Raw genomic sequence first — 12,376 nt, forward strand, 5'->3', positions numbered from 1 at the left:
TATAAATTGTAAACAGTTGAGATCCCAGTATCAATCTGTGGCATGCTTCTTGTTACACTTTGCCATTTATATCTATTCTCTGCTTCCTATTAGTTAGGCACTATACTGCTTCTGAAACCGTGAGCTTTTATTTTCCCCCAAAACATTTTATGTGCACCTTTATCAGATGCTTTCTGGAAACATGAGTGCAGTACATATATTGGTTCCCCTTTACCTCCTCAAAATACTCAAATGGATTGGTCAAACGCAACTTACATTTCACAAAACTATTGTGACGCTGCTTGATTATTTTTAATGTATCAAAGTGTCCTGTCTTAACTTTTAATAAAAATTTTAACATTTTCCCTATGAGCGGTATTCAACTAAGGGAATATTGGCCTGAAGTTGCCTGCCTTCTGTCTCCCTCTCTTTTTAAATAAAGGAGTAACATTCACCACTTTCCAATCTAATTGAATCGTCTCGAAACAAAGGAGTATTGGAACTTGAAATAAATTACATGGAGTAAAGTCCTGCATGGCTCCTTTCCATTTTTTGATTTATTGCTGTATGTTACTTTTATCCCCTAAAGTGAAACTATGCAAAACATCTGTTCAGTTCATCTGCAGTTTCCCTACTTTTTATTATTAAATCTCCAATTCTATAGGACCAATGCTTATTTTGTTAACTTCTTTTTCAAAGTTTATACAACCTTTTTATATTTCTGGCTAGGTATCTCTGATACACTAATCCATTGTAATTTTTTTTGGTCATTCTTAGCTGTCTTATTTTCTCTCCAATCTTTTGACCTGCCAAAGGTCTTCACACAATTGTGTGCTTTTTTTGATAGTTAATATTTCTAGTGAATCATGGAAGGTAGGTCCAAAGGAATTTTTCTTACCCACTGGTTTATAATCTATTCTGTGTATTCTGAAATAATCCGTTACATGTCTGCCACTGCATATTAACCCTTTGTGACAACTCAGTAGGGTTGCATGCTAGAAATCAAGCCCCATTATTCACAAATTTATTACAAAATTTAAACATTTTATCAAAGGTCACAAAATTCACCAATTTAACTATCATTCTAATAGACCCAGATGAACAGAAGACATGATCCAGGTTTCTTTCCTTAACAATAATTACTATTTATGAATAAATAAACAGATTCTAGTTATAGGTAAACTACTACAAATTGTTGACATATAACTCTACTGGGTAAAACTCCAAACCCCTTACAAAGTTGCACCTATGCACATACAATCCCCCTTACTTAAACTTTAGAAAATAGTTTCAGACCCCCACTTCTCTCCCTCAAATTGAATGTAAAACTCCCAGGGTTGCCTACATTACAAGATCATAAATTAATTACATTTCATTGCACAATATCTGGTTGAATCTCTGGTAGATTCCAGAACATGCTACTTTAAGAAACTATCCCAAAAACATTCCATGAGTTTCTTATCTTGCCTTAATCATTTCTTATTTCCACTCAAACTGCTTCAACATCTTGGTTTCCTGAAATTAATAATTATTATTCTGCTGTAGGAATACCATCATTCACACAGTAACCCCTCCAATACATTCATCTCTCTAATCTGATTTGTCCTTTACCAATTTGCATGTGGGTCAGGTAATAATGCAGAGATTATGACCTTTGAGGTTATATTTCTTAATTTGGCATGTACCTCCTGATATTAACTATGCCATAGCTTCCTTCTTTGTCTTTATCATTGTGGACAATGACAACTGGATCCTCCCCCTGCCACTGAATTTGCTGTCTAGCTATGAGCAAATGTCCTGAACCCTGGCGCTGGACAGGCAACACAGTCATTTGGACTCAGGCTCTTTGCTGCAGAGAACAGGGTTAATCTCCCTCACTATATGTCCCCTACTGCCGCTACATTCCTCCTTACTCCCTTACACGTCTTTAATGGCATCAAGTACATAGTGGCATGCTCAGTTAGCTCATCCACCCTGCATTCCTTATCTCATCTGGACAAGTTGAAAGAACCTCAAACTTGTTGGGCAATTGTAAATGATGAAGCTCCTTTGCTCTTGTCCTCTGGATCCCCTTATCTGCCTCACATGCAGTCAGACTCTTTTGTCCCTTATCATATTTGACTTAAGACTGTGCTCTGTGTCTTTTATACTTCAAATATTTTAAACTCTGTTTCTATTTGCATTCATTTTGCACTCACAAGAAGGTTGCATGGTCAAGAATAATAATGGCTGTTTTCAGGAGTAACACTGCATGCTGAATCTATCAGTATTCTAACTGTATCTCTGGTCATTCAGAAGGAAATTTATGGACAGACTTGATTGAAGGTTTAAAAAATTAGAACTCTTACACCAACTTGCCCACGTCTGGGTTAAATGGAGGTGAGATGGAAGGAAAGGGCACCCCAGCCACTGGTGCAGACAAGTCCCAAGGGTTATCATCTAACATGGTCTGAAGGAATGCCTGAGATCTAATGAAATGAGAGAAAAACAAGTGCTGGATATATTAAGGCTTAATTGGATGTGAATTACATGTAAAATTATGGGAAGCCATTAATAGAGTGTGTGAATTTTATGGAGTGTGGTTAGTGCGATTAACAAAAATAAAACTCTCACTAAAAGTGTGGTCTTGGTCAATCTTCTATTGTTTAATTACCAGTCTGAATGAATTGACATATGGCTATAAAACCATCAGCAAATCCAAAATAGAAATAGTGGTAGATTTGAAGGGTAATCTTTGATGACTGCACGTAACACAGGAAAATCTGAAAGCGAAGGAAAGAAAGAGATGGGCAGGCGGATGTAATCAGCCCAAACCTAAGGGGTACTCTGGCATTTTCTCCAAACCTTTGGAAATGAAGTCACAATAACTAGGTGAGGACTGAGCAAGTGCCTTGCACCCCCAAGCCTAGATCAGATACACTACATCAATTCTCGTGACCTACCTCCCACACCCAATTGAGTGCTCCAATGCCCAAGCCCAGGCCTTCAGTTCCCTACAGTTCACTACATCAATTCCCTTCTCAACCTCCCACATAGAGGCCACCATTTGACCTAGCACTAAAGCTTTTGATTTGGATGTTTAGGGGCTCACCAATATGCAGAGGTGGAGCCTGGAAATCATAAGCTGAGAGCCACTTGTCAAAAGCCTTCCGTTATCCTAGAATTTGCAAGTACGAATAGCAAAGAAAGTTAGCACCACCAAACCTGGGATGGGCAGGGCAAATGCATCAGCTGCAAATGTGTTGCTGGTCAAAGCACAGCAGGTTAGGCAGCATCTCAGGAATAGAGAATTCAACGTTTCGAGCATAAGCCCTTCATCAGGAATATTATTCCTGATGAAGGGCTTATGCTCGAAACGTTGAATTCTCTATTCCTGAGATGCTGCCTAACCTGCTGTGCTTTGACCAGCAACACATTTGCAGCTGTGATCTCCAGCATCTGCAGACCTCATTTTTTACTCTAGGGCAAATGCATCAGCCTAAGGAGGAGTCAGTCTCAGAGGTGTCTGCAATATGATGAGGCCCTTCAGAGGACAGCAATAGCCATACACTGCAGAGGAAATACACTTGTGGGATCCCTTATGTGTCAGCTCACTATTCCAATACATCTCTTTGCCCTAAACATTGCTGATTCTTTCACACAAGACCAACAGCTTTGACCACTGAAGCCAGTGAAGAAATTCTCTGGAAAAAAGATGGCTCACTAACTGAGTTCCTTATAAATGCAATGTTCACTTTGCCTACAAACAGCGCAGCAGCTTCTCAAGTCAGGCTTGCTCCATTGTGCATCATGTATGGAACAGGATGTCTCACCTCATATTGTGCCAGTTTTATTAGGAGTTAGTCAGGGACTCAAGCAAAAAAACATGTCATAGCATATATTAACAAACATGAGGCTTTATTTACAGAGAAATGGCACCTGTGCTATAGGCACGCTCTCAATAAGTTTTCTTTCTGATTCACTTACACTAGGAGTGCAGGTCCAGGTTCTGCTGCCTGCCAAAACAGTATATTCTGTTGGCCTTACAGCTTTGGACACCTGTAGTGAGCTCAAAGATCCTCATCTCCCTGTGACCTTGCTATTGGTGATGAGGATCAACGGCTAGGATGATGGAGTGCAGATTTCTGACCCTGAGATTGCTGGACTGGGTTCTCCATGGAAACTGCTATTCTGTCCTTGGTCAGACGATTGCATGGCTGAGGCACAGGATCCCTGTGGTGTAGCTGCAGTCAGCAAACCTCAAGGCTTTGAGGTTCGATGCCTCTCACATACCTCTCTAGTGTTCCTATTTCTCCTTGCACAAGTTTTAGGTTTGCTGACACCAGAGGGCCTCTCCTGCCTGGGATTGACATAAAAAAAAGAGGTGTTGCAGCCAAAGAGTATAGGTTGTATGCAATGAATAAAACTGACAGTGGGGTTAATGTAAAAACTACACTGGAATGAAGAACAGCATTACAGTACATGGTTTGCAGGACATGGATGTCTCCATATCCCTATAGCAGTGGTCTCATCTCCTCTTGCGAGTTCCATGACTCTCTCCTTGTAGGGGGTGAGGAGCCTAACATTGGGCACCTCACTACCCACTTGGATCCTTTCTACCTTATTGTGAACTGTTTATTCTTGAAATGAGACAAAGACAGTAACTGACAGAGATGAAAAGGGGTGGCACATCTGTTAATATTGGGACAGATCAGGAGAAAGTGCTGAGGTCTCCTGAGTAAGTAGGCAGTGCATAGAGCATGAAGGGTCAGTAGTATGGGAGATAGAGGTGGGTAGAAACAAGGGAGGGTTGCAACAGTGAGGGTGACAGATCATGAAGTGTAGAAGTGTCTCCAGGTGCAGTTCCTGTCCGACCACTTGACAGATCTGGAGCTGCAGCTGGATTCACTCTGGAGCATCCGCGAGGCTGGGTGAATTCTGGATAACAGGTTCAGTATGTTGGTCACACCACAGATAAAAATTACTGAGGAAGAAAGGAAATAGGTGATGAACAGACAAAGGAAGAGTAGGAAAGCAAAGCAGGGGTCCCCTGCGGTCATCCCCCTCCAAAACAAGTATACTGTTTTGGATACTGTTGGGGCAGATGGCTCACGAGGGGAATGTGGCAGCAGCCAGGTTCATGACACCGTGGCTGACTCAGCTGCACAGGAAGGCAGAAAAAGGAGTGGAAGAATTGTAGTGATGGGGATTCAGTTGTAAGGGGAATAGATGTGCGTTTCTGCGACTGCAGACATGAGTCCAGGATGATATGTGCCTCCCTGCTGCAAGGGTCAAGGCTGTCTTGGAGCAGCTGCAGGACATTCTGGACAGTCAGCCAGCTGTCATGTACATTTAGGCCCCAATGATATAGGTAAAAAAAAACAGGAATGAGATCCTACAACCTGAATTTATGGAGTTAGGAGTTAAAAAGTAGGACCTCATAGGTAGTAACTCAGGATTGCTACAAGTGCCACGTGCTAGCCAGAGTAGGAATGGCAGGAAAGCTAAGATGAATAGATGGTTTGGTGGATGATGCAAATGGGAGGGACTTAAATTCCTGGGACATTGGTACCGGTTCTGGGGAAGGTGGGACCAGTCCAAATCGGATGGTCTGCACCTGGGCAGGACTGGAACCAATGTCCTCGGGGGGAGTGTTTGCTGGTGCTATTGGGAGAGTTTAAACTAACATGGCAGGGGAAACCACTGCAGGAAGTCAGAGGGAAGTAAAATGGGGACAGAAACAAAGGACAGTAAGGAGAATACTGTCCGTAAGGCAGAGAAACCAAAAACAACAATCAAAAAGGATCACAATTCACAATGATTCTAAAAGGCCAATAAAAAAGAGACTGAAGGTTCTGTGTCTCAATGCAAAGAGCACGTGTAGTAAGGTGAATTAATTAATTGCACAAACAGTGATTAATGGATATGATGTAATTGGAATCAGAGAGACTTGGCTCCAGGGTTATTCAACTTTCAGGAAAGACAGACGGAAAGGAAAGGGAGGTGGAGGAGCATTGCTGCTTAAGGAGTTTTTGCACAATAGTAAGAGAGGACATTAGCTTGGACGATGTGGAATCAGTACAAGAGACCTGGGTGCTTTGGTGGAACTGTTGCGAAAGCTGCGGAATACCAAAGGTAAAAAAACGTGGGAATTGTGTACAGACCACCAGTAGTTGTGATGTTGGGAGACTGTATCAAACAAGAAATTAGAGATGCATTCAGTAAGGATACAGCAATTATTATGGGTGACTTCAATCAACATATTGTTTGGATTAACCAAACTGGTAGCAATGCAATGGAGGAGAATTTCCTGGAATGTCTGAGGGCTAGTTTTCTCAATCAATATGAGAGAGGTGCTGGAAAAGCACAGCAGGTCAGACAGCATCCTGATAAAGGGCTCCTGCCTGAAACATCGATTTTCCTGCTCCTCGGATGTTGCCTGACCTGCTGTGCTTTTCCAGCACCACTCTAATCTCGACTCTAATCTCCAGCATCTGCTGTCCTCACTTTCGCCTCCTCAATCAATATGTCGAGGAACCAACTAGACAGCAAGCCATCCTAGACTGGGTATTGTGTAACGTGGGAGGATTAATTAGCAATATTGTGATGCAAAATCCTTTAGGGAAGAGTGACCATAATGTGGTAGAATTCTTCTTTAAGATGGAGAGTGAAACAATTAAACCTGAAACTAAGGTTCTGAACTTAAAGAAAGCTAATTTTGATGGTATGAGACATGCATTGGCTAGGATAAACTGGCCAAAGGTACTTAAGGGGTTGACTATGTATACATAATGGCAGACATTTAAAGAACACATGGATGAACTTCAACAGTTGTACATCCCTGTCTGGCATAAGAGTGAAATAGGGAAGGTGGTTCAACCATGGCTAACAAGGGAAATCAGGAACAATGTTAAAGCTAAAGAGGAGGCTTACAAGTTGACCAGAAAAAGCAGCAAACCCAAGGACTGGGAGAAATTTAAAACTCAACAGAAGAGGACAAAGGGTTTAACTCAGAAAGGGAAAAATAGAATACAAAAGTAAGCTTGCAGAAAACATAAAAACTGACTGCAAAAGCTTCTATAAATATGTGAAGAAAAAAAAGACTGGTGAAGACAAATCTAGTTCCCTTGCAGTTAGAATCAGATTAATTCATAATGGACAACAAAGAGATGGCAGACAAGTTGAAAAAAATACTTTGGATATGTCTTCACTGAAGAGGACACAAATGATCTTCCAGAAATGCTAGGGGGAAAATGGTCAAGCATGAAGGAAGAACTGAAGGAAATCCTTATTAGTCAGGAAATGGAATTGGGGAAATTGAAGGGATTAAAACCTAATAAGTCCCCAGGGCCTGAAGCTCTGCATCCCAGATTACTTAAGGAAGTGACCCTGGAAATAGCAGATGCATTGGTGATCACTTGCAGCATTCTATAGACTTTGGAAGAGTTCCAATGGACTGGAGGGTAGCTAATGTAACTCCACACTTTAAAAAAGGAAGGAGAGAGAAAATGGGGAATTATAGGCCATTTAGCCTGACATCAGTGGTGGAGAAAATGCTGGAGTCAATCATTAAGAATGTACTAACTGAGCAATTGGAAAGCGGTGCCAGAATTGGTCCAAGTCAGCATGGATTCACTGACGGGAAATCATGCTTGACAAATCTTATGGAATTTTTTGAGGATGTGACCAGTAGAGCAGACAATGGTGAATCAGTAGATGTTGTATATCTGGATTTTCAAAGGTTTTGAAAAGCTTTTGATAAGGTTCCACACGAGATTAGAAAACAAAATTAAAGCTCATGGTATCAGAGGTAATGTATTGACATAGGTTAGCAGACGGGAAGCAGAGAGTTGGAATGAATGGCAGTGTAGCAAGCAGTGACAAGTGGGGTGCCACAGTTTCCAGTGTTGAGACCTCAGCTGTTCACAATATACATTAATGATTTAGACAAAGTAATTGAATGCCATATCTCCAAATTTGCAGGTGACACTAAGCTAAGTGGCATGTGTGCTGTGAGGAAGATGCTAAGAGGCTGCAGGGTAACTTGGACAGACTGGCTGAATGGGCAGATACTTGACAAATGCAATAGAATGTGGATAAATGTGAGGTTATCCACTTTGGTCACAAAAACAGGAAAGCTGATTATCTGAATGGTGACAGTTTAGGAAAAGGAAAGGTGCAAAGAGACCTGGGTGCCATGGTGGAACTGTTGCGGAAGGTTGACAAGCAGGTGCCATGGTGAGGCCACACCTTGAGTATTGTGTGTCGTAATGGTATCCTAGTCTGAGGAAGGACATTCTTACTATTGAGGGAGTCCAGTGGAGCTTCACCAGACTGGTTTCTGGGATAGCAGGACTGACATATGAAGAAAGACTAGGTCGACTGGGCGTGTATTCACTGGAATTTAGAAGAGGGGGGATCTCAGAAACAAAGAAATCCTGATGGGACTGGACAGGCTAGGTGGGAAGAATGTTCCCAATGTTGGGGAAGTCCAGATCAAGGGGTTACAGTCCAAGAATAAGGGGTAAGCCATTCAGGACTGAGATGAGGAATGTCTTCACTCAGACAGCTGTGAGCATATGGAATTCTCCACCACAAGAGGCTGTGGGGCCAGTTCATCAGATGTAATGAAAAGGGAGCTGGACGTGGCCCGTGTGGTTAAAAGGATCAAGGATATGGAGAGAAAGCGGGAATGGAATTCTGAGATTGCATGATTAGCCATGATTGTATTGATTAGTGGTGCAGGCTCAAAAGGCCAAATAGCCTTCTCCTGTACGTATTTTCTATGCTTCTGTGATCCTTGGTCAAAAGTGGGCCAAGCAGCAGGGATGGAGTGAGTGGGAGATAGCAGAGAGGGAACTTATCCTGGTGGACCAGAGATGGTTGTTGTGGCATCTTGTGTACTGCCATACCATAGAGGCTGCACTAATCCTGGTGGCAACCTTTGGACAGCCCTCTCTCTGCCACACAGACACTTTCACACATTTCCAACATACCCTTCCACCTGGACTCATTCTCTGGCATTTTACCTGCACATGATCCCTTCATTGAGAACTTGAAACTTGAAAGGGTTCATAAAAGATTTACAAGGATGTTGCCAGGGTTGGAGAATTTGAGCTGTAGGGAGAGGTTTAATAGGTTAGGACTGTTTTCCCTGGAGCGTCAGAGGCTGAGGGATGACCTTATACAGGTTTATAAAATCATGAATAGGATAAGTAGACAAAGTCTTTTCCCTGGGGTGGGGGAGTCCAGAACTAGAGCACAGAGGTTTCGGGTGAGAGGGGAAAGATACAAAAGAGACCTAAGGGGCAACCTTTTCACGCAGAAGGTGATACGTGTATGGAATGAGCTGCTAGAGGATGCGATAGAGGCTAGTACAATTTAAAAGGCATCTGGAAGGGTATATGAATAGGAATGGTTTGAGGGATATGGGCTGGGTACTGGCAAGGTGGGACTAAATTGGGTGGGATATCTGGTCGCCTTGGACAAGTTGGACTGAAGGGTCTGTTTCCATGCTGTACATCTCTATGACTCTATCAGTCACCTTAATTTCACTGCTCCCCTTACCCTCTCTAACCTGTCTCCCTCTGAACTTGCTTTACTTTATTCTCCCAGTCCAAACTTGTCTTAGTTATCAAAACTGTCATGCAGGGTAGTGAGTGTTTACACATGCTGACCTCTACCTTGCAGAGATTGAGCAACAACTCTCAGACATTTCCTTGAATATATTTAATATTTTGCTGGCCAGAGATGAAGTGTCAGATGACTGGAGGATAGCTAATGTGGTTCCCTTGTTCAAGAAGAACAGCAAAGATAGTCTAGATAATTACAAACCAGTTAGTCTGGCATCAGCGGTAGAGAAACTATTTTTTAAAGTTCTGAAGGACAGGATTGCTGAACACTTGAAAAGGCAGGGATCAATCAGGAACAGTCAGTGTAGGTTCATTACAGAGTGATTCTGTCTAACTTGAGTTTTTTTGAAAAGGTGACAAAATACATTGATGAGGATAGTGCAGTTGCTCTGGTTTACATGGACTTTACCAAGGTCTTTGACAAGGTCCCACAGTGGAGGCTAGGCTAAAAGGTAAGAGCTCATGGGATCCAAGGCAAGTTGGCAAACTGAAACAAAAATTGATTTACAAATAGGAGGCAAAAAGCAATGGTGGAGAGTTATTTTTGTGATTGGAAACCTGTGATCAGCAGTATACCACTGGGATCAGTGCTGGGACCCTTGCTGTTTTTGTACATTAACAGCTTAGATGCAATTTAGTATAACTAGTATGTTTGCAGATGACACAAAACTTTGGTGTTGTTGATGGTGAGGAGGATGGTGTCAGGCTACAGTCTGATATTGATCAGCTGGCAAATTGAGCAGAGCAATGGCAGATCGAATTTAATCCTGATAAGTAAGAGGTGACACACTTTGAGAAGATTAATCAGGAAAGGATAGGATCCAAGGGAATGCCATGAGACAAAGGCACTTTAGTATACAAATCCATAGATCCTTGAAGGGATCAGCACAGGTAGAAGGCATAGAAAATACTTACCTCCATTTGCAAGGGAAGCAAGGAAGTCTTGTTAAAATTTTATAAAGCATTGGTTAGACCACAGATGGAATACTGTGTTCGATTCTGGCTGCAACACTATTGGGAGGATATGGTTGCACTGGTGAGGATGCACAGGAAATTCACTAGTTTGTTGCCTGGAATGAAAAGTCTCTGTTATGAGGAGAGACTGCATAGGCTGGGTTTGTTTTCCTCAGAGCAGAGGATGCTGAGGGGGATCTGATTTGAGATAAATAAAATAATGAGAGGCATAGGGAGGGTAGATCATGAGAATCTTTTCCCCATGGCAGATGTGTCTCAGACCAGAGGGCATAAATTTAAGGTGAGGAGTGAGTGGTTTAGAGGAGATATGTGAAAAATGTTTTTCACCCAGAGTGTGGTAGAATTATGTTATATGCTGCCTGAAAGAGTGGTCCGAGCAGATACTCTCACAATATTTGAGGAGCATCTGAATGAGTACTTAAAATGCCAGAGACTATGGACAATGTGCAGGCAAATGGGATTAGCATAGTTTAATGTTTGTTAGTTGGCATATACTGGTGGGCCATAGGGCCTGTTTCTGAGCTGTAGGTTCTGTGAATCTTATCTTCAGCTGGATCATGATCTCACCAATAAATATAAAGCTGTTATTTCCAGGATTGTCACTGACCTAATCTGCTCTGGAGAGCTCCCTGCCTGAATTGTCCTGCATCAGGAGGAAAAGAAGGTGGTCTTGTCCTATTAGGAAAGAAGAAGACCAGTGTTGTAATGAGATCAAGACATGAAATGAGTCTGGGTAGATATTTAAAAAAAGCAAGGGAAAGAAATTGTTTAGCCTTCCCTTTGTCTAGAGTTAATTTTTAAAATGGCTTAAGCTGTTTACAGTCCTGTAATGGTTCATAGTTTACCTATAGGTGGTTTGTTTGTTTTTGTTGGAAATCGATTTAGATGGGGATAAGGTATTAGTGTCTCCAGTGGTTTCAGGAAAACCTGTTGAAGATGTCGATACTCAAATTGTACAAAAAAGTCTGAGTGACTTAAAAGAAAGTGGGAATTGATACTGTAATTAATGATGCATTCAAAAAGCCAGAAACTCAGGCTAATTTTAAAAAGGTATTTGAACATTAGGCTATCTTTTAAATTAACTCTGGACAAAGAAATGGACGAACAATTTCTACAATCTCCCCATCAATATATTTTTATTCGGCAAATGTTTTGGAGAAAAATTAGCATCAGTGACTGTGGATGCTGGATCTCTAAGAATCCGTACCTCAAAAATGTTTTCAGCTTTTTTCAATTTGTAAAGACAATCAAAACAGATATGCAGAGCTGCATGGGCTAGTGCATGATACAAAGTTCACAAAATATTTGACATGAGGTGGCTCCATGGTTAGCACTGCTGCCTGACAGCACCAGGAATTATACTTCGATTCCAGCACATTCTCCACATCTGTGTGGGTTTATCTGTGTACAGTACTCCAGTTTCTTGACGTGCAGGTTAGGTGAATTGGCCATACTAAATTGCCCATAGTGTTCAGGTATAATCAGGCTGGATGGATTGGCCATGGGAAATGCAGGATTACATGGATGGGGTGGATCTGGGTGGAATACGTTTTGGAGAGTTCGTGTGGACTTGATGCACTGAATGGCCTGCTTCCACACCGAATGAATTTTAAGGAGATGTTGGTAGGTTTTAGAAAGATTGCAGATAGACAGACACAGCAGATAAAATTCAATGTGGAGAAGTACAAAGTAATGCACTTTAAGAGGCAAATAAAGCAAATTTGTCAATAAGGTACAAACAAGTTTGGAGAAGTACACTCTCTACTACTACCACTCACAACATATATTTAACTCATATATGCACAGTTACA

Source organism: Hemiscyllium ocellatum, chromosome 25 (assembly GCF_020745735.1).
Source record: "Hemiscyllium ocellatum isolate sHemOce1 chromosome 25, sHemOce1.pat.X.cur, whole genome shotgun sequence".
In the NCBI taxonomy this organism is placed as follows: Eukaryota; Metazoa; Chordata; class Chondrichthyes; order Orectolobiformes; family Hemiscylliidae; genus Hemiscyllium; species Hemiscyllium ocellatum.